We start from the raw sequence: 20,253 nt of genomic DNA on the forward strand, positions 1-20,253 counted from the left end.
CTATATGGTCAGATAACATACTCTGCATAATTTTAATTCTTTTAAGTTTGTTAAGACTGTGTTTTATGGCCCAGAATGTAGTCTATCTTGCATATAAAAAGAATGTATATTTCGCTACTGTTGGGTAGAGTGCTCTATAAATGTAAATTAGGTCATTTAAGTTGATATTATTCTAGTCTTAAATTTCCTTATTGGTTTTCTATCTCCCTATTCTATTGATTTTTAAGAAAAAAGCACTTACATCTCTATAATTGTGAATTTGTCAATCTTTCCTTTCAATTCTAACAGGTTTTTTTTTTACTCCATGTTTGAAGCTCTGTTGTTAGACACATTTAAGATTATTATGTCTTTTCGGGAAAATGACTCTTATCGTTATGCTCTTTATCCTAACCATACTATTTGTTCAAAAGTTTACTCTCTCTGATATTAATAGATTCATCTGACCTTTTTTTGGTTAGTGTTTGTATGGTATGCATTTTTCCTTCCTTATAACTTATGTCTTTATATTAAAAGTGGGTTTCTTACAAAGAGGACAGTTATATCTTCATATTTTCATCCAATATGAAGATCTCTTTTAATTGGTAATGTCAGACCACTTATATATAATAGAATTATTAACATGGTTAGATTCAGGTCTACCATTTTAGCATCTGTTTTCTGTTTATTCCCTGTGTTTTCTGTTCTCCTACTTGCTCTTTCCTCTTTTCCTTAGAAAATTTTTAGTATTTCATATTTTTATATTAACTTTCTGCCTATATCTTTTTATATAATTTACTGGTTTCTCATAAAAATGCCTCATAGGCATAATCTATAGCAATAGCAGTTTAAATGAATCTCCTTTGTGCTCAAACAGCATATCTTTAACTTATCGGATTATCAGATACATAGGTAAACAGACATATAAATATATAGATACAGAAATAGCAAACCTTACACAGTCTACTTACAGTTAACACTGTACCAGATCAAGAAAAATGCAGAAACTGGCAGGGCGCGGTGGCTAACGCCTGTAATCCCAGCACTGTGGGAGGCTGAGGCAGGCAGACCACAAGGTCAGGAGTTCAAGACCAGCCTGGCCAATATGGTGAAACCCCATCTCTACTAAAAATACAAAAATTAGTCAGGTGTGGTGGCGCGCACCTGCAGTAGTCCCAGCTACTCGGGAGGCTGAGGCAGAAGAATCACTTGAACCCAGGAGGCAGAGGTTGCAGTGAGCCGAGATTGCACTACTGCACTCCAGCCTGGGTGAAAGAGCGAGACTCCTTCTCAAAAAAAAAAAAAGAAAAGAAAAATGCAGAAACATTGCAACCATATAGACCCTTTTATTTCCACCTCCCCACTAGCTTTTATGTTTAGCCATCTCATATATTATATTTATATCCATATTAAAAACCTCTCAGATAGTGGGATAACTTAAGCACAAAATTAGTCCTTTATATGTATTTACCATTTTGATTGGTCCTCCTAAATATCCATCTGGTATCATTTCCCTTCAGCCTACAGAACATCCATTAACATTTAATTAAAGCAAACATGTTAGAAATGGATACTCTTAGTCTTCATTTCATCTTCGTTCTTGAAGGATATTTTCAATGGATATAGAGTTCTGGGTTAACAGTTCTCTTCTTTCAGTACTTGAAACATATTGCTCCACTATCTTCTGGCTGCCATGATTTCTGATGCGAAATCTGCATTTATTCAAATTATTGTTCCCCTCTATGTATCATTTTTTCCAGCTACTTTCAAGACTTTATTTTTGGTTTTCAACCATTTGATTACTGTGTTTATGCATGGTTTTCTTTTAGTTTATCCTAATTGGCATTCACTGAGCTTCTTTCATCTATAAATTTGTATCTTGGCCGGGCACAGTGGCTCACGTCTGTAATCCCAGCACTTTGGGAGGCTGAGGAGGGTGGATCACCTGAGGTCAGGAGTTCGAACCCAGCCTGAACAACATGGCGAAACCCCATCTCTACTAAAAGCACAAAAATTAGCTGGGCATGGTGGGGGCTGGGGAGGGGGGCTGCCTGTAATCCCAGCTACTCAGGAGACTGAAGCAGGAGAAGCTTGAACCCCAGGGGCAGAGGTTGCAGTAAGCCGAGATTGTGCAATGCACTCCAGCCTGGGTGACAAGAGTGAGACTCCATCTCAAAAAATAAAAATTGTATCTTTCATTAAATTTGGGAAGTTTTCTACCATTATTTCTTCAAATATTTTTTCCTACTCCAATCTCTTTCTCCTCTCCTTCTGCTGTTCTAATGATGTATACGTTAGACCTTTAGAATGAATCAACAAAACTCCAAGGCTCTGTTCATTTCTTTTCAATCTCTGTTCTTTGGAATGATTTTTTTCTTTTTCTTTTTTCTTTTTTTTTTTTTTTTTGAGATAGAGTCTTGCTGTGTGGCACAGCCTAGATGGCAATGGTGCCATGTTGGCTCACTGCAGCCTCAACCTCTTGGGCTCAAGTGGTCTTTCTGCCTCAGCCTTCTGTGTAGCTGGGACCACAGGCACCCTCCACCATACTTGGCTAATTTTTTGGTATTTCTGTAGAGACAGGGTCTCACTTTGTTGCCCAGGCTGGTCTCGGAACTCCTTGGCTCAAGCAATCCTCAGCCTCCTGAAGTGTTGGGATTACAGGCATGAGCCACCGTGTCCGGCCACAAACTGAATAATTTCTAATGATCTGTCTTCAACTTCTGGCTCTTTCTTCTGTTATCACCATTCTGCTATTGCATCAGTCCAGGATATTTTCTATTTTAGATAAAGTACTATCCACATAACAGAAACTTCAACAAATTTCTGCAGGGGTATGGTTCACATAAGATAACATTTTAGGAAACAGTTATCTACCAATCTAGTTACAACCTAAGAAATAAGTGGATGAATTTACTACTTAATCAAAAGTGGACCTAGTTTTACCCACTACGTAACTATCAGACAGGCCCTTGGCTCCAGTATATTGGTCTTTCTAATAATCTTCAGGGAAGTACCCTGAGGACAACATACCAAACAGCAGAATATATAGTAGCTATTCCCAAAGAATACTTAAACCCAAAAAAGAAAAATAAAGGAAAAAACAGAAAAACAGTGAAGAACTTAATGAAGACGTACCAATTAAAGACAGAGGGAAGAGTGCTCTCAGGCTCCTTACCCTGAGCTATCTGTTTGTCCCACTCTATTCTAAATAGACACTTGGTCTTCTAATAGTTAATTTATTAATACAAATACTACTCTCTTCATCCCACAATGGAGCCTGAAATTATTGATCCTATGAATTTAGAGCCTGTAACAGAACCATTCAAGCAGAAATTCTGGAAAAATAAAGATAGATAACTCTAATGCTCTCTGAGGATGACTTAAGGAGGAAAAAAATAACAGGGCATATAAAAACATTCCACAGTTCAAAAGAAGAGGGCCCACTGGAGAATTATGAATAAATTATCTGGGGAAAAAGTTGGATATAAAAGAGAAAAACCATGGGAAATACTTCTAGCTCATATTCTTAGTGAGATTTGAGGGGACGTGGCATTTTTTGAAAAAAAAAGAATGACTTTAGAATAGCAAAGAAAACTTTCAGATAAAGATATAATTACCAAATTTTAAAATATAATGAGAGAAGAAAGGATAATGTCAAAAATTCTAAACTGACTTACAATGCCAGCTCAAAAAAATATCCTAAAAATGACAAGAAAGGTTAGAGAGGTCAATCTGACAGGGGAGAAGACAGAGGCAGACACAGAGGATGGATCCAAAAAATGTAATATACACATAATAAGAAGGGCAAGAGAGAACTGGCAGACTGACAGAAAAAGGAGAAAATAAATAGCAGACAAACATTCTCTAAGCAAAACAGATTTAAAATTTTAGAACCAAAGGGTTCATTAGTAGCATAACAAATCAGTAAAGAAAAAACAAACACAGACTGTATCTTGAATAAATTTTCTTTTTCCTCAAAATATTAAAAACATCTACATATCCAGACAGTTAAAACAGATTCTCGGCTGGACGCGGTGGCTCACGCCTGTAATCCCAGCACTTTGGGAGGCCGAGGCAGGCGAATCATGAGGTCAGGAGATCAAGACCATCCTGGCTAACATGGTGAAACCCCGTCTCTACTAAAAACACAAAAAAAATTAGCCGGGCGTGGTGGCGGACGCCTGTAGTCCCAGCTACTCAGGAGGCTGAGGCAGGAGGATATCCTGAACCCGGGGGACAGAGCCTGCAGTGAGCCGAGATCGTGCCACTGCACTCCAGCCTGGGCGACAGAGCGAGACTCCATCTCAAAAAAAAAAAACAGATTCTCTAAAAGAGAAAGAGAAAAAGCAATCTCGGAGGCAGAGCAAGATGGTGCAATAGAAAGCTCCACCAGTTGTCCCCCCAAGGACAAAAAACTTAACAACTATCTACACAGAAAAAAACACCTTCATAAGAACCAAAAATCAGGGGAGCACTCACAGGACTTGGTTTGAACTTCATATCACTGAAAGAAGCACAGAAGAGCACATTAACGCCACCCTTTTCCTCAGAGTGCTGAGACTCCTCTTCCAGCAGCAGTGAATGGTACGGAGGGTATCTCTGGGCACTGGGGAAGGGAGAACACTGCAACTGTGAGGCATTGAACTCTGTGCTGTCCTGTTAGAGCAGAAAGGAAAACCGGACTGAACTCAGCTGATGCCCACCCACAGCAGGAGCATTTAAACCAGCCCTAGCCAGAAGGGAATCCCAGAGGTCCAAACTTGAGTCCCTGGAAAACCTCACCACTGAGGGCTACAGCACTGTGTGTCTCCAAGTAAACTTGAAAGACAGTCTAGGCCATAAGGATTGCAATTCTTTGGCAAGCCCTATGGCTGAACTAGGCCTAGAGACAGTGGACTGAGGGAGCATGCAACATACTGAGACACCACCTGGGGCAGCCAAGGGAGTGCTGACATTACCTCTCTCCTAACCCCAGGTTGCACAGCCAGTGGCTCCAAAAGAGACCCCTCCCTTCCACTTGAGGAGAGGAGAGGGAAGAGTGGGGAGGACTTTGTCTTGCATCTTGGATACCAGCTCAGCCACAGCAGGATAGGGCACTGGTCAGAGTCATGAGGCCCCCATTCCAGGACCTAACTACTCCCAGATGACATTCCTAGACACATCCTGGTCCAGAAGGGAACTTGCTGCCTTGAAGGAAAGATCAGAGGCTTGGCAGCATTCATCATCTGCTAACTGAAGTGCCCTCGGGCCCTGAATAACTAGCAGCAATATCCAGGTACTACATTGACGGCCTTGGTGAACCGCCGAGACTTGCTGGCTTCAGGTGAGACTCAGCACATTCCCAGCTGTGGTGGCTATGGGGCAAAACTCCTGCTTGAGAACAGCAGAGGGGAAAGTAAAAGGGGCTTTGCCTTGCACACTAGGTACCAGTACAGCCACAGCAGGGTAGAGCACCAAGTGGGCTCTTAACGTCCTCAATTCTAGGACTTGGCTCTTGGACAGCATTTCTGGACATGTCCTTGGCCAGAAGGGAGCCCACTGCCCTGAAGGGTGAGTCCCAGGCCAAGCAGCATTCATGAAAGGTACTGCCAGAGTTCCCCCGATAGCTTTTCGTGAATGCTGACTTAAGAGACCTTGGGCATTAAGGGACTATGGGGGTACTCTGGTAGTACTCTTTGTGGCCTGGGGTGGTGGTGGCTACAGGTTGAGGTTCCTCTGCCTTTGGAAAGGGGAGGGAAGAGTGGAAAGCATTGCACCTTGTGGTTTGAATGCCAGCTCGGCTGCAGTACAACAGAACACTAGGTAGACTTCTAAGGTTTCTGACTCTAGTCCCTGACTCCCAGGGCTCCCAGACAGAACTTCTTGACACATCCGGGGCCTGGGGGACCTCGCCACTCTTAAGGGAAGGACACAGGCCTGGTTGGCTTTGTTACCTGCTGACTGTAGAGCCCCAGGGCCTTGAGCAAACATGGCGATAGCCAAGAAGCGGTTACAGCAGGCCTTGTGCAAGACCCAGTGCTGTGCTGGCTTCAGGTCTGACCCAGCACATGGTACTGGTGGCCATACGGGTGCTGTGTCACCATCCTCAGCTTTATCTAGCTCAAAACAGAGATGAGAGAGACTCTGTATGTTTGGAAGAAAGTAAGGAAAGAGAACAAGAGTCTCTGCCTGGTAATCCAGAGAATTCTCCTAGATCTGTTCTAAGACCATCAAGGCAGTACCTCTATGAGTCTGCAAGAACCATAGTGTTACTAGGCTTGGGGTGCCCCCTAAAGCAAATATAGCTTAGATCACAACACCCACGTTCTTTCAAATATCTGGAAAGACTTCCCAAGAAGGATGGCCAAAAATATGCCAAGGCAGTGAAGACTACAATAAATACCTAACTCTTCAATGCCCAGACACCAAAGAACATCTACTTGCACCAACCTCTATGAGGCTGCAAAAACCACAGCATTATTGGGCTTGGGGCCCAAGTTCCTGTGAATACTAGAAAGCCTTCCCAAGAAAGATAAGCATAAACAAGCCCAGGCAGTGATGACTACAATAAATACCTAACTCTCCAATGCCCAAAAACTGATGAACATCTATAAACATCAAGACCATCCAGGAAAATAGGACCTCACCAATAAAACTAAATAAGGCACCAGGGACCAATTCTGGAAAAAGAGAAATATGTGACCTTTCAGATACAGAATTCAAAATAGCTGTCTTGAGAAAACTCAAAGAAATTCAAGATAACACAGAGAAGGAATTAAGAATTCTATCAGATAGGCCAGGCATGGTGGCTCACGCCTGTAATCCCAGCACTTTGGGAGGCCAAGGCGGGCGGATCATGAGGTCAGGAGATCGAAACCATCCTGGCTAACACGGTGAAACCCCATGTCTACTAAAAAATACAAAAAATTAGCCAGGCATGGTGGTGGGCGCCTGTAGTCCCAGCTACTCGGGAGGCTGAGGCAGGAGAATGGCATGAACCCGGGAGGCAGAGCTTGCAGATCGCGCCACTGCACTCCAGCCTGGGCGACAGAGCGAGACCCTGCCTCAACAACAACAACAAAAAAAAAGAATTCTATCAGATAAATTGAACAAAGAGATTGAAACAGTTAAAAAGAATCAATCAGAAATTCTAGAGTTGAAAAAATGCAGTTGATATACTGAAGAATGCATCAGTCTCTTATCGGCAGGATAAAGAATTCATGAGCTTGAAGACAGGGTCTTTGGAAATACACAGTCAGAGGAGACCAAAGAAAAAAGAATAAAAAAGAATGAAGCATGCCTACAAGATCTAGAAAACAGCCTCAAAGGGGCAAACTTAAGAGTTATTGGCCTTAAAGAGAAGGTAGAGAAATCAACGGGGGTAGAAAGTTTATTCAAAGGGATAATATCAGAGAACTTCCCAAACCTAAAGAAAGATATCAACATTCAAGTACAAGAAGGTTATAGAACATCAAGCAAATTTAACCTGAAGAAGCCTACCTCGGGACATTTAATAATCAGACTCCCAAAGGTCAAGGATAAAGAAAGGATCCTAAAAGCAGCAAGAGAAAAGGAACAAATAACATACAATGGAGCTCCAATATGTGTGGCAGCAGACTTTTCAGTGGAAACAGGTAAGGTTTCCTGACATATTTAAAAGTGCTGAAGAAAAATAACTTTCACCTCAGAACAGTATATCCAGTGAAAATATCCTTCAAACATGAAGAAATAAACTTTCCCAAACAAAAGCTGAGGGATTTCATCAATGCCAGACTTGTCCTACAAGAAATGCTAAAGGGAGTACTTCAATCACAAAGAAAATGACATACATTAATGAGCAATAAATAATCAACTGAAGGTACAAAACTAACCAGTAATAGTAAGTACACAGAAAAACACAGAATATTATAAAACTGTAACTGTGATGTATAAACTGTTCTTATCCTGAGTAGAAAAACTAAATGATGAACCAATCAAAAATGGTAACTACAACAAGTTTTCAGGACATGGTACAATAAGATATAAACAGAAACAACAAAAGGTTAAAAAGTGAGGAGACAAAGTTAAGGCATAGAGTTTTTATTAGTTTTCTTTTTGCTTGTTTGTTTATGAAAATAGTGTTAAATTACTATCAGGTTAAAATAATGGATTATAAGATAGTATTTGCAAGCCTCATGGTAACCTCAAACCAAAAAACATACAAGATATATAGAAAAAGTAAAAAACAAAAAACTAAATCATATTACCAGAGAAAATCCCTTCACTAGAAGAAGACAGGAAGGAAAGAAAGAAGGAAGAGAAAACCATAAAACCATAAAATAACTAGAAAACAAATACCAAAATAGCAGGAGTAAGTCTTTACCTATCAATAATAACATTTAACACAAATGGACTAAACTCTCCAATCAGAAAAACAGAGTGGCCGAATGGATGAAAAAACAAAACCCATTGGTCTGTCACCTGCAAAAAACCACACTTTACCCGTAAAAACATATATCAGCTGAAAACAAAGGTATGGAAAATTTCCATACCAATGGAAATGAAAAAAGAGCAGGAGTTGCTATACTAATACCAAACAAAATAGACTTCAAGACAAAAACTATAAGAAGTGAAAAAGAAGGTCACTGTATGATAAAGGAGTCAATTCAGCGAGAGGATATAACAATTTTAAATATATATGCACCCTACACTGGAGCACCCAGATATATAAAGCAAACATTATTAGAGCTAAAGAGAGAAACAGGCCAGAATGCAATAACAGCTAGAGACTTCAACACTCCACTTTCAGCATCAGACAGATCTTCCAAACAGAAAATCAAGAAATACCAGACTTAATTTGCACTAGAGACAAAAATGAATCTAATAGATATTTACAGAACCTTTTATCCAAGAGCCACAAAATATACATTATTTTCCTCAACACATAAATCTTTCTCAAGGATCGACCATATGTTAGGTCACAAAACAAGTCTTAAAGCATTCAAAAAGTTGAAATAATTGCATCTTCTCTGATCACAATAGAATAAAACTAGAAATTAATAACGAAAGGAATTTGAAAACTATACAAATACATGGAAATTAATAATATGCTCCTGAATGACCAGTGGGTCAATGAAGTAATTAGGAAAGAAACTGAAAAATCTAAGAGGGAATTTCATAGCTGTAAGTACCTACATCAAAAAAGAAGAAAAACTTCAACAGAACAATCTAACGATGCATCTTAAGGAACTAGAAAAGCAAGAGTGAACCAAACACAAAATTAGTAGAAGAAAAGAAATAATAGAGACCAGAGAAGAAATGAAAATGAAATGAAAAAATACAAAAGATCAATGAAACAAAAAGTTATTTTTGAAAAGTTAAACAAAATTGACAAACCATTAGCCAGACTAAGAAAAAAAAGAGAAAAACCCAAATAAATAAGATCAGAATTGAAAAAGAAGATATTACAACTGATGCTACAGAAATTCAAAGGATCATTAGTGGCTACTATGAGCAACTATATATGCCAATAAATTGGAAAATCTAGAAGAAATGGACAAATTCCTAGATACATACAACCTACCAAGATTGAATTGGGAAGAAATCCAAAACTTGAACAGACCAATATCAAATCACAAGATCAAAGCTGTAATAAAAAGTCTCCCACTAAAGAAAAGCCCAGGACCCAATAGCTTAACTGCTGAATTCTACCAAAATTTAAATAAGAATTAATATCAATCCTACTCAAACTGTTCTGAAAAATAGAGGAGGGAATACTTCCAAACTCATTCTACGACGCCAGTATTACCCTGATACCAAAACCAGAGAAAGACACATCAAGGAAAAAGAAAATGACACACAAATATCTCTAATGAATATTGATGCAAAAATCCTCAACAAAATGCTAGAAAACTGAATTCAACAATACATCAGAAAGATCACTCATCATGACCAAGTGGGATTTATCCCTGGGATGCAAGGATGGTTCAACATACACAAATCAATCAGTGTGATACATCATATCAACAAAACGAGCAATAAAAACCACAGGATCATTTCAATTGATGCTGAAGAACCATTTGATAAAATCCAACATCCTTTCATGATAAAAACCCTCAAAAAACTGGGAATAGAAGGAACATACGTCAACATAATAAAAACCGTATATGACAAACCTCACAGCTAGTATCATACTGAATGGGAAAAAACTGAAAGTCTTTCCTATAAGCTCTGGAACACGACAAGGTTGCCCACTGTCATCTCTGTTATTCAACATACCACTGGAAGTCCTAGCTAGAGCAATCAGACAAGAGAAAGATATAAAGGGTCTCCAATTGGAAAGGAAGAAATTAAATTATCCTTGTTTGCAGATGATACAATCTCATATTGGGAAAAACCTAAAGACTCCACCACAAAACTATTAGAACTGATAAACAAATTAAGTAAATTTGCAGGATACAAAATCAGCATACCAAAATCAGGAGCATTTCTATATGCCAACAGTGAACAAGGTGAAAAAGAAATTTTAAAAGTAATCCCATTTACACTAGCCACACACAAAATTAAATACCCAGGAATTAACTTAACCAAATAAGTGAACTATCTCTATAGTGAAAACTATAAAACACTGAAGAAAGAAATTGAAAAGGACACCAAAAAATGGAAAAATATTCTGTGTTCATGGCTTGGAAGGCTCAATATTATTAAAATGTCCCTACTACCCAAAACAATCTACAGATCCAATGCAATGCCTATCAAGACACCAATGACATTCTTCATAGAAATAGAAAAAGAAATCCTAAAATTTATATGGAACCACAAAAGACTCAGAATAGCCAAAGCTATATTAAGCAAAAAGAACAATACTGGAGGAATCACATTACCTGACTTCAAATTATACTACAAAGCTGTAGTAACTAAACAGCATGTACTGGCATAAAAACAGACACACAGACGAATGGAACAGAATAGAAAACCCAGAAACAAATCCACACACCTACAGAGAACTGAGAAAGGTGCCAAGAGTATACACTGAGGAAAAGACAGTCTAATAAATGGTGCTAGGAAAACTGGATATCCATATGCAGAAAAACAAAATTAGATCCCTATCTCTCAGCATATACAAATATAAAATCAAAATGGATTAAAGACTTAAATCTAAGACCTCAAACCATGAAACTACTACAAGAAAACATTGGGGAAAATCTCCAGGACATTGGTCTGGGCAAAGATTTCTTGAGTAATACCCCACAAGCACAGGCAACCAAAGCACAAACAGACAAATCGGATCACATCAAGTTAAAAAGCTTCTACACAGCAAAGGACATGATCAACAAAGTGAAGAGAGAACTCATAGAATGGGAGAAAATATTTGCAAACTATCCATCTCATAAGAGATTTAAAACCAGAATATATAAGAAACTCAAACAATTCTATAGGAAAAAGTCTAATAATCTAAAAACGGGCAAGATTTGATCAAATGATAAAAAAACGGCAAAAGATTTGAAAAGATGTTACTCAAAAGAAGACATGCAATTGGCAAACAGGCATATTAAAAGATGCTGAACATCACTGATCATCAAAGAAATGCAAATCTAAAGTATAATGAGTTGTCATCTCACCCCAGTTAAAATGGCTTATACCCAAAAGAAAGACAGGCAACAAAAAATGCTGGTGAGGATGTGGAGAAAAGGGAACCCCTGTACACTGTTGGTGGGAATATAAATTAGTACAACCACTATGGAAAACAGTTCAGAGGTTCCTCAAAAAGAAACTAGTAATTGAGCTACCATATGACCCAGCAATCTCACTGCTGGGTACAACCCAAAAGAAAGAAAATCAGCAGAGCAAAGAGACATCTGCACTCCTACATTCGCTGCAGCACTGTTTCCAATAGTAAGACTTGGAAGCAACCTAAGTGTCCATCAGCAGACAAATGGATAAAGAAAACGTGGGGCAAATACACAATAGAGTACTATTCAGTCATAAAAAACAATGGGATCCAGTCATTTGCAACAAGATGGGTGGAACTGAAGACCTTGTTAAGTGAAATAAACCAGGCATAGAAAGACAAACATCTGGCCGGGCGCGGTGGCTCATGCCTGTAATCCCAGCACTTTGGGAGGCCAAGGCAGGCGGATCATGAGGTCAGGAGATCAAGACCATCCTGGCTAACACGGTGAAACCCCATCTCTACTAAAAATACAAAAAATTAGCTAGGCGTGGTGGCTGGTGCCTGTAGTCCCAGCTACTTGGGAGGCTGAGGCAGGAGAATGGTGTGAACCTGGGAGGTGGAGCTTGCAGTGAGCCGAGATCGTGCCACTGCACTCCAGACTGGTGACAGAGCAAGACTCCGTCTCAAAAAAAAAAAAAAGAAGAAAGAAAGACAAACATCTCATGTTCTCACTTACTTGTGGGATCTAAAAATGAAAACTACTGAACTTATGGACATAGAGTAGAGAAGGATGGTTACCAGAGGCTGAGAAGGGAAGTGGGGGATACAGGGGAGGTGGAGTGGTTAATGGGTACAAACATAACAGAATGAATAAGACCTTTTATTTGACAGCAAAATAGGGTGACTACAATCAATAATAATGTAATTGTACATTTTAAAATAACTTAGAGTGTAACTGAATTGTTTGTAACTCAGAAGAATAAAGGTATAAGGAGATGGAGACCCCATTCCCCATGATGTGCTTATTTCACATGCACACCTGTATTAAAACATCTCATGGACCCCCAAAATACATACACCTGCTAGGTGCCCACAAAAATTTAAAAAATATATATATATGGCCGGGTGCAGTGGCTCACACCTGTAATCCCAGCACTTTGGGAGGCCAAGGCGCATGTATTACTTGAGGCTAGGAGTTGGAGACCAGCCTGGCCAACATGGTGAAACCCCATCTCTACTAAAAATACAAATAAATTAGGTGGGTGTGGTGGTGGGCGCCTGTAATCCCAGCTACTCAGGAGGCTGAGGCAGGAGAATCACTTGAACCCAGGAGGCAGAGGTTGCAGTGAACTGAGACCTGCACTCCAGCCTGGGCGACAGAGCAAGACTCCATCTCAAAAAAACAAAAAACAAAAAAAAATTAATAATAACATTAAAAGAAATAAAAATTAAATGTTTTTTAAAAAAGCAATCTCATTGTCATCACGTCACATTTCTGCTCTGTACAGCTAAAGCCAGATGAAATCAAGAATAAAATCTACAAAAATCTAAGGAAAAGAAAACATTGCAACCCAATAATACTATTCTTAAGTAATCTACTTTCACATGGAAAAAAAACAGAAACCTGTTCCGACAGGCAAGGACTTTGAAAGAATGCCATCTACATTCTCTTCCTAAATGAAATGCCCCCGTCACCTGAAAATAAACCAAAAATCTAAAGAATGAGGAGAGGCCGGGCACGGTGGCTCATGCTTGTAATTCCATCATTTTGGGAGGCTGAGGAGGGCAGATCACCAGAGGTCAAGAGTTCAAGACCAGCATGGTGAAACCCCCGTCTCGACTAAAATTACAAAAATCAGCTGGGCGTGTTGACACATGCCTGTAATCCCAGCTACTTGGGGGGCTGAGGCAGAAGAATTGCTTGAACCCAGAAGGTGGAGGTTGCAGTGAGCTGAGATCACACCACTGCACTCCAGCCTGGGCCACTGAGCGAGACTCCATCTCAAAAATTAAAAATAGAAAATAAAAAAAGAATGAGGAGGAATGTAAGTTAAAAAAAAGTGAAAGCATAAGGAGTGGGACAGAGCTCATGCCTACAGAACTATTTTTAATAGGGTTCATAATATTTAAAATAAATATCCAAAATGATTTTTGAAAGACAAGCTCCCAATTTCTCGCTTTCCCCCCAGCCACTGGCAACCACCATTCCACTTTTTGTCTCTATGAGTTTGATTATTCTAGGTACCTGATAAAAGTGGAATCATACAATATTTTTTTTTGTGTCTGGCTTATTTGACTCAGCGTAATGACAAGATTCATCCATGTTGTGTCATGCATCAGAATTCCATTCCTTCTTAAAGCTGAGTAACATTCCATTGCACAGATGTACCACATTCGTTTATTCATCCACTGATGAGCACATGGGTTGTTTCCACCTATTGGCTACTACAAATAATGCTGCTAGGAACACTGATGTAGAAATATCTGTTCAAGTATCTCCTTTCAATTGTTGTCTGTATATAACCAAAAGGAGAATGGTGGATTATGTGATAATCCCATTTGTAGTTTTTTAAGGAACCACCATACTGTTTTCCACAGTAACTGTACCATTTTACATTCCCACCAGCAATGCATAAGAGTTCTTATTTCTCTACCCTCACCAACACTTACAATTTTGTTTTCTTGATAATAATCATCCTAATGGTGCAAAGTGATCTCACTATGGTTTTGATTTCCATTTTCCTAATAATTAGTGACGCTGAGCATCTTTCTCTGTAATTATTGGCCATCTATATATCTTCTCTGGAGAAATGTCTATTCCAGTCTTTTACCCATTTTTTCATTTGGTCGGTTTTTGTTGTTGTTGTTGTTGTTGCTGTTGTTTTGTTTTGTTTTGTTTTTGAGACAGTTTCGCTCTTGTCACCCAGGCTGCAGTGCAATGGCGCGACCTCAGCTCACTGCAATCTCTGCCTTTCCGGTTCAAGCAATTCTCCTCCCTCAATCTCTCAAGTAGCTGGGATTACAGGCGCCCGCCACCACGCCCTGCTAATTTTTGTATTTTTAGAAGAGATGAGGTTTCACCATGTTGGCCAGGCTGGTCTTGAACTCCTGACCTCACGTGATCTGCCCACCTTGGCCTCCCAAAGTGCTGGGATTACAGGTGTGAGCCACCAGTTGTTGTTTTTTGAAATGCAGTCTCACTCTGCCACCCAAGCTGGAGTGCAGTGGTGTGATCTTGGCTCACTGCAACCTCTGCCTCCTGGATTCATGCCATTCTCCAGCCTCAGCCTCCCGATCAGCTGGGATTACAGGCACCCACCACCACACCTGGCTAATTTTTGTATTTTTAGTAGAGACAGGATTTGTCTTTTTAGTAGAGACCACCGTGTTGGCCAGGCTTGTCTCAAACTCCTGACCTCAAGTAATCCACCCACCTCGGCCTCCCAAAATGCTGGGATTACAGGCGTGAGCCACCATACCCAGCCATTTGGTAGGTTTTTAATGGTTAAGTTGTGGGAGTTGTTTATATATTCTGGATATCAATCCTTTATCAGATATATGATTTGCAAATATTTTCTTGTATTCTATGGGATGCCTTTTCACTTTGTTGACAGTGTCCTATGATGCACACAAGTTTTAATTTTGATAAAATCCAAATAACCTACTTTTTTTTTTTTTACTGTTCATGTTTTAGTGTTGTATCTAAAAATCCTTTGCCAAATCCAATGTCATGAAGCTTTTTCTCTATGCTTTCTTCTAAGAGTTTTATAGTTTTAGCTCTTACATTTAGATCTCTGATCCATTTTGGTTTAATCTATGGTGTGATATAGAAAGAAATCCAACACCACTTTCTTGCATATAGATAATCCAGTTTCCCCAATATTATTTGTTTAAAAGACTGTCTTTTCCCAATTGATTGATCTGGCACCATTATCAAAAATCATTTGACCATCTGTCAGGGTTAATTTCTGAGCTCCCTATTGTCTTCCATTGGTCTATACATTGTCTGTCTTTATTCCAATACCACAATGTCTTCATTACTATGCTTTGTTACAGGTTTTGAAATCAGGAAGTATGAGACATTCAATTTTGTTTTTTTTTTTTTTTTGAGACAGGGTTTTGAGTTGGGGTCTCGGTCTGTTGCCCAGGCTGGAGTGTAGTGGCATGAACACAGCTCACTCCAAGCGATACCACAATCTCGGCCTCCCAAGCAGCTGGGACCACAGGCACAGGCAGTAATTTTTTTCTTATTATTAGTTTTGTAGAGACAAGGTCTTGCCATGTAGTCTAGGCTGGTCTAAAACTCCTGGGCTCAAACGATCCTCCTGCCTCAGCTTCCCAAACTGCTGGGATTACAAGCATGAGCCACTGTGCCCAGCCAATTTTGCTCTTTTTCAAGGTTGTTTTGGCTATTCAGGGACTCATGGGATTCTATATAAATTTTAGGATGAATTGTTTTCTATTTTTGCCAAGCACAACATTGGAATTTTGATAGGAATTGCATTGAATATACATTTTGACATCTTAAGAATATTAGTCTTCCAACCCAGAAACATAGATGCCTTTCCATTTATTTGTGTCTTCTTTAATTTTTCTCAGTAATGTTTCAGTGTACAAGTCTTTCATCTCCTTGGTTAAGCTTATTCCTGAATATTTTATTCTTTTTGATGCTATTATAAATATTTGTTTAATTTTCTTTTCAAATTGTTCATTGTTAATGTATAGAAATGCAAGTCATTTTGATGTGTTGCTTTTCGATCCTGCAACTTTGGTAAACTTGCATATTGGTTGTAACAGTTTTTTGTGGAATCTTTAGGGTTTTCTACATATAAGATGGTGTTAATAAAAATAATTTTACTTCTTCCTTTTCCATCTGGATGCCTTTTATTTCTTTTTCTTGCATGATTGTTCTGGCTAAAATTTCCAATACTGTGTTGCATAGAAGTGGTAAAAGCAAGCCTCCTTGTTTCTGACCTTGGAGTAAAAGATTTCAGTCTTTCACTGTTGAGTATGATGCTAGTTTTGGGTTTTCCACACCTGCTCTTTAACAGAGAGGCTGAGGTAGGTTCCTCCTATTCCTAGTTTGTTGAATACTTTTATCATGAAAGTGTATTAAATTTTGTCAAATCTTTCTCTGCATAAATTGAGATGATTGTGAGGGATTTTTCCCTTTCCTTCTGTTAATGTGATATGTTACACTGATTGAATTTTTTTTGTGTTTTTTTTTTTTTTTTTTTTTTTTGAGACGGAGTCTTGCTCTGTTCCCAGGCTGGAGTGCAGTGGCACGATCTGGGCTCACTGCAAGCTCCACCTCCCGGGTTTTACGCCATTCTCCTGCCTCAGCCTCCCGAGTGGCTGGGACTACAGGCGTGCACCACGTACGCCTGGCTAATTTTTTTTGTGTTTTTAGTAGAGATGGGGTTTCACCGTATTAGCCAGGATGGTCTCAAACTCCTGACCTTGTGATCCGCCAGCCTCGGCCTCCCAAAGTGCTGGGATTACAGGCATGAGCAGCAGTGTTATTTTTAAATTACAGTCATGTGCCACGTTTTGGTCAAGAAGGGACCACATATATAATCTTAATGTAAGATTATAATACTGTATCTTTACTGTAACTTTGTATGTTTAGATACGTTTAGATACACAAATACTTACCACTGTGTTACAATTGCCTACAGTATTCAGTACAGTAACATGCTGTACAGATTTACAGCCTAGGAAGAATAGACTATGCCATATAGCCTAAGTGTGTAGTAAGCTTGTGTAAGTATACTAGGTTTGTGTAAGTACTCTATGATGTTCATACAACTAACTGCCTAAGGATGCATTTCTCAGAAAGCATCCCGGTCATTAAGTGATGCATGACTCTAAGTGATGCATGACTGTATTGAATAATAATCTAGATCCAAAAATTCACATAATTTTTAAACCCAGTTTTTTGAAAAAGGAGGAAATTATGTTTAACTTTTAATTTCCACGGGTCATTCTTCAAAGCAATAAAGATGAGATACAAGTTCAGAATTTTGAATTTATAGAAAACTGCTAGTTAATTCACAGGTAACAAAAACAGAGAGAAAAGGTTTCAAAGGGTTTCGGACCCAACAGTAACTCTTAAGAATCAACAGCCAAGAATAAATGGAGATACAGAAAGTTAACTGACCCTTATTTTGTATTCCAGAGACTACACTGGAGCAAAGCTGATAGAAAACCCACTAAAGTTCTATAGGTGTCACATCACCAGTAAAACCTCAGGCTTGATAACCAGGAATTCATCCTGATGCACACCAGCACTGCAGAAAAATCTTGGTCTTTTAAACAATTTCCAACCCAATAATTTTTAAAAAGATGCAAGCAACAGCCCCAAGTTGAATCCTTTAAAGCATGCATAGAACCAAAGCATTGTTACTGAAGGAAGAAAGGGAAAGAACAAGGGATAAACAGTCAGTCTGGAAAGATTTATACAAAACTATGTATTACAGTCATTAACTCAAAACAGTGTACCACCAGACTCAGCTAATTTTCTTGTTTTGACAAAAATTTTAAGCATCATAGATCAATTGTAATTTTTCCAATTGGCTTATTAAGATTTCTTTCCATGGTTTCAGCTTGCATTCCTGCAGGGCATAGACCTGCACTACCATGCAAAGCAGAGACTGCCCTTATTTATTTCTTTAAACTATGGCTCTTACATCCCATTAAGGTAATTTATTTCACTAAATCCCTGGATACTATTTAAAATTTCTGTCAAAGCATTAATAACTCTTTTACTGTCAGTTATAAATTTATAGGAAAGTGAAAAAATAATACAAATCAATATTTAGTATACTATAACTTAAAACGTTAGAAAAACTGAAAATTAACTTGGCCAGGCACATTGGCTCACACCTATATTCCCAGCACTTTGAAAGGTTGAGGTGGGAAGATCACGTAAAACTAAGAGTTCTACACCAGCCTGGGCAATATAGCAAGACCCTGTCTCTACAAAAAAACAAAAATAAAAAAATTAGCTGGGCATAGTGGTACACATCTGCAGTCCCTGCTACTCAGAAGGCTGAGGTGGGAGGATCGCTTGAGCTCAGGAGTTCAAAGCTGCAATGTGTTACAACTGCACAATTGTACTCCAGCCTGGACAACAGAGCAAGACCCTGTCTCTAAAAAAACAAAAAAAAAAGCAAAGAAAATTAACTTATCAAGAGTAGTTTGAACAGAACTTGTTCTCTTATCAGTGTTTAAGTGTTTAACTCATGATACTGAGGAAGCATCTTTTGTATTCCTCAGTAAATTATCATGCTCCTTTGTAAGTCTGGATCAGCTTCCAACATTTTATCCTTTGCATTTTCAATGTTCTCAACTATCTCCTAGAGTCCCTTTAATGAATGTGAGGTCTTCTGACAGCATCACTTCCTCTGAGACAGCTTCATGCTCTTCAACAAAATCACTTTCATCATTTATGTTGGTTGAAAATCTCACCTTTACCAAGTTCCTCCAGCTATAAATTCAGTCTCTTAAAAATTTGTAATGTCAATAGTTCCACAGCCAGCTATTTCTGTATAACTTCATTTATATTCTACCTGATTTTCATTACATGTTATCACTGTTCATTTCTTTGCTGTACTTTCACTTTGTTGGGCAAATGCCTCTTTCAATTATTCATTTCTGTAAAATGTCACATGTGTTTCTTACTGGGAGACAAAGAGGCAACACGACTACATGCTTTGTTGTCTGTGCATAAACTGAGTAACAGATGCACAGTGACCAATCACTGACAGATTTTGAAAGAAGTGACATGATTGACCATGGATCATGATACATGCTTGTAATTTACATAGTTATTTGTAGAATGAAGAGCTAGCAGTCAAGTTTGTACATTATCTAAGTACACAATTAATATACCATGGTAAATGAAATTTGAACCATATTGTTAGGGGATTGGTGTCACTTAACTAAACTGTAGTAACTGAAATTCATGTATATAAAAGCCATGCAAAGCAAGAACTGCCTGCCCATAAATACTCTTATGTATAAAGCATAACATTAACAGATCAAAAATTTATAATGGAATCCTCAAAATTGCCCCTATACTGCCAAATGACATAAACATGAAAGCAAGGATCAAGTCACTTATAGATGTCCTACAGATACAATTAGTATTTGACTTTAATATATTTGATTTTCATACCACCTCACTTTTTAACAGAGCATGCTGATACCTGTTATTTGGACTTTAATATAACAAGAAAGGAAAAGAGATATGAAGCTCTCATACGATGGCACTGCCTGCTGGAAAACAGTATTGTTTTAGTTGTGTCATCGCCTTATTACAGTAGTTTATTTAAGCAATTATGCAAATGTATTCAATTTTGACCTTATTATATAAAATTAAGTGGAAAATAAAATCAGCAATGGTGGTGATAAAAAGGATAGTATTAATAAGAAAAATCGGTTTTATGAATTTGATTCCACTGAAACAAAAGCAAAACTCCTTAGCATCAGATTGGAATTAAGCAAGTTTTTTCTCTGTGAATGTGGAAAATCAAATGAGTACGTATACAGAGTGCAACACAAATTGCAAAACTATTTTACTAAAGATGGTATATACAACTAGAGCCCTGGCAAAATAAAAAATTAAAATTAAAACATTAAAA

The 20,253-nt window shown here is 38.5% G+C and overlaps 1 protein-coding gene across 4 annotated transcripts in view; it reads right to left on the reverse strand.

Moving 5' to 3' along the window:
* Positions 1–20,253, reverse strand: part of AP3B1 (adaptor related protein complex 3 subunit beta 1) — a 288,518-nt gene that overhangs the window by 239,098 nt on the left and 29,167 nt on the right. The window lies entirely within an intron of this gene.

Source organism: Nomascus leucogenys, chromosome 2 (genome assembly GCF_006542625.1).
Source record: "Nomascus leucogenys isolate Asia chromosome 2, Asia_NLE_v1, whole genome shotgun sequence".
NCBI lineage: Eukaryota > Metazoa > Chordata > Mammalia > Primates > Hylobatidae > Nomascus > Nomascus leucogenys.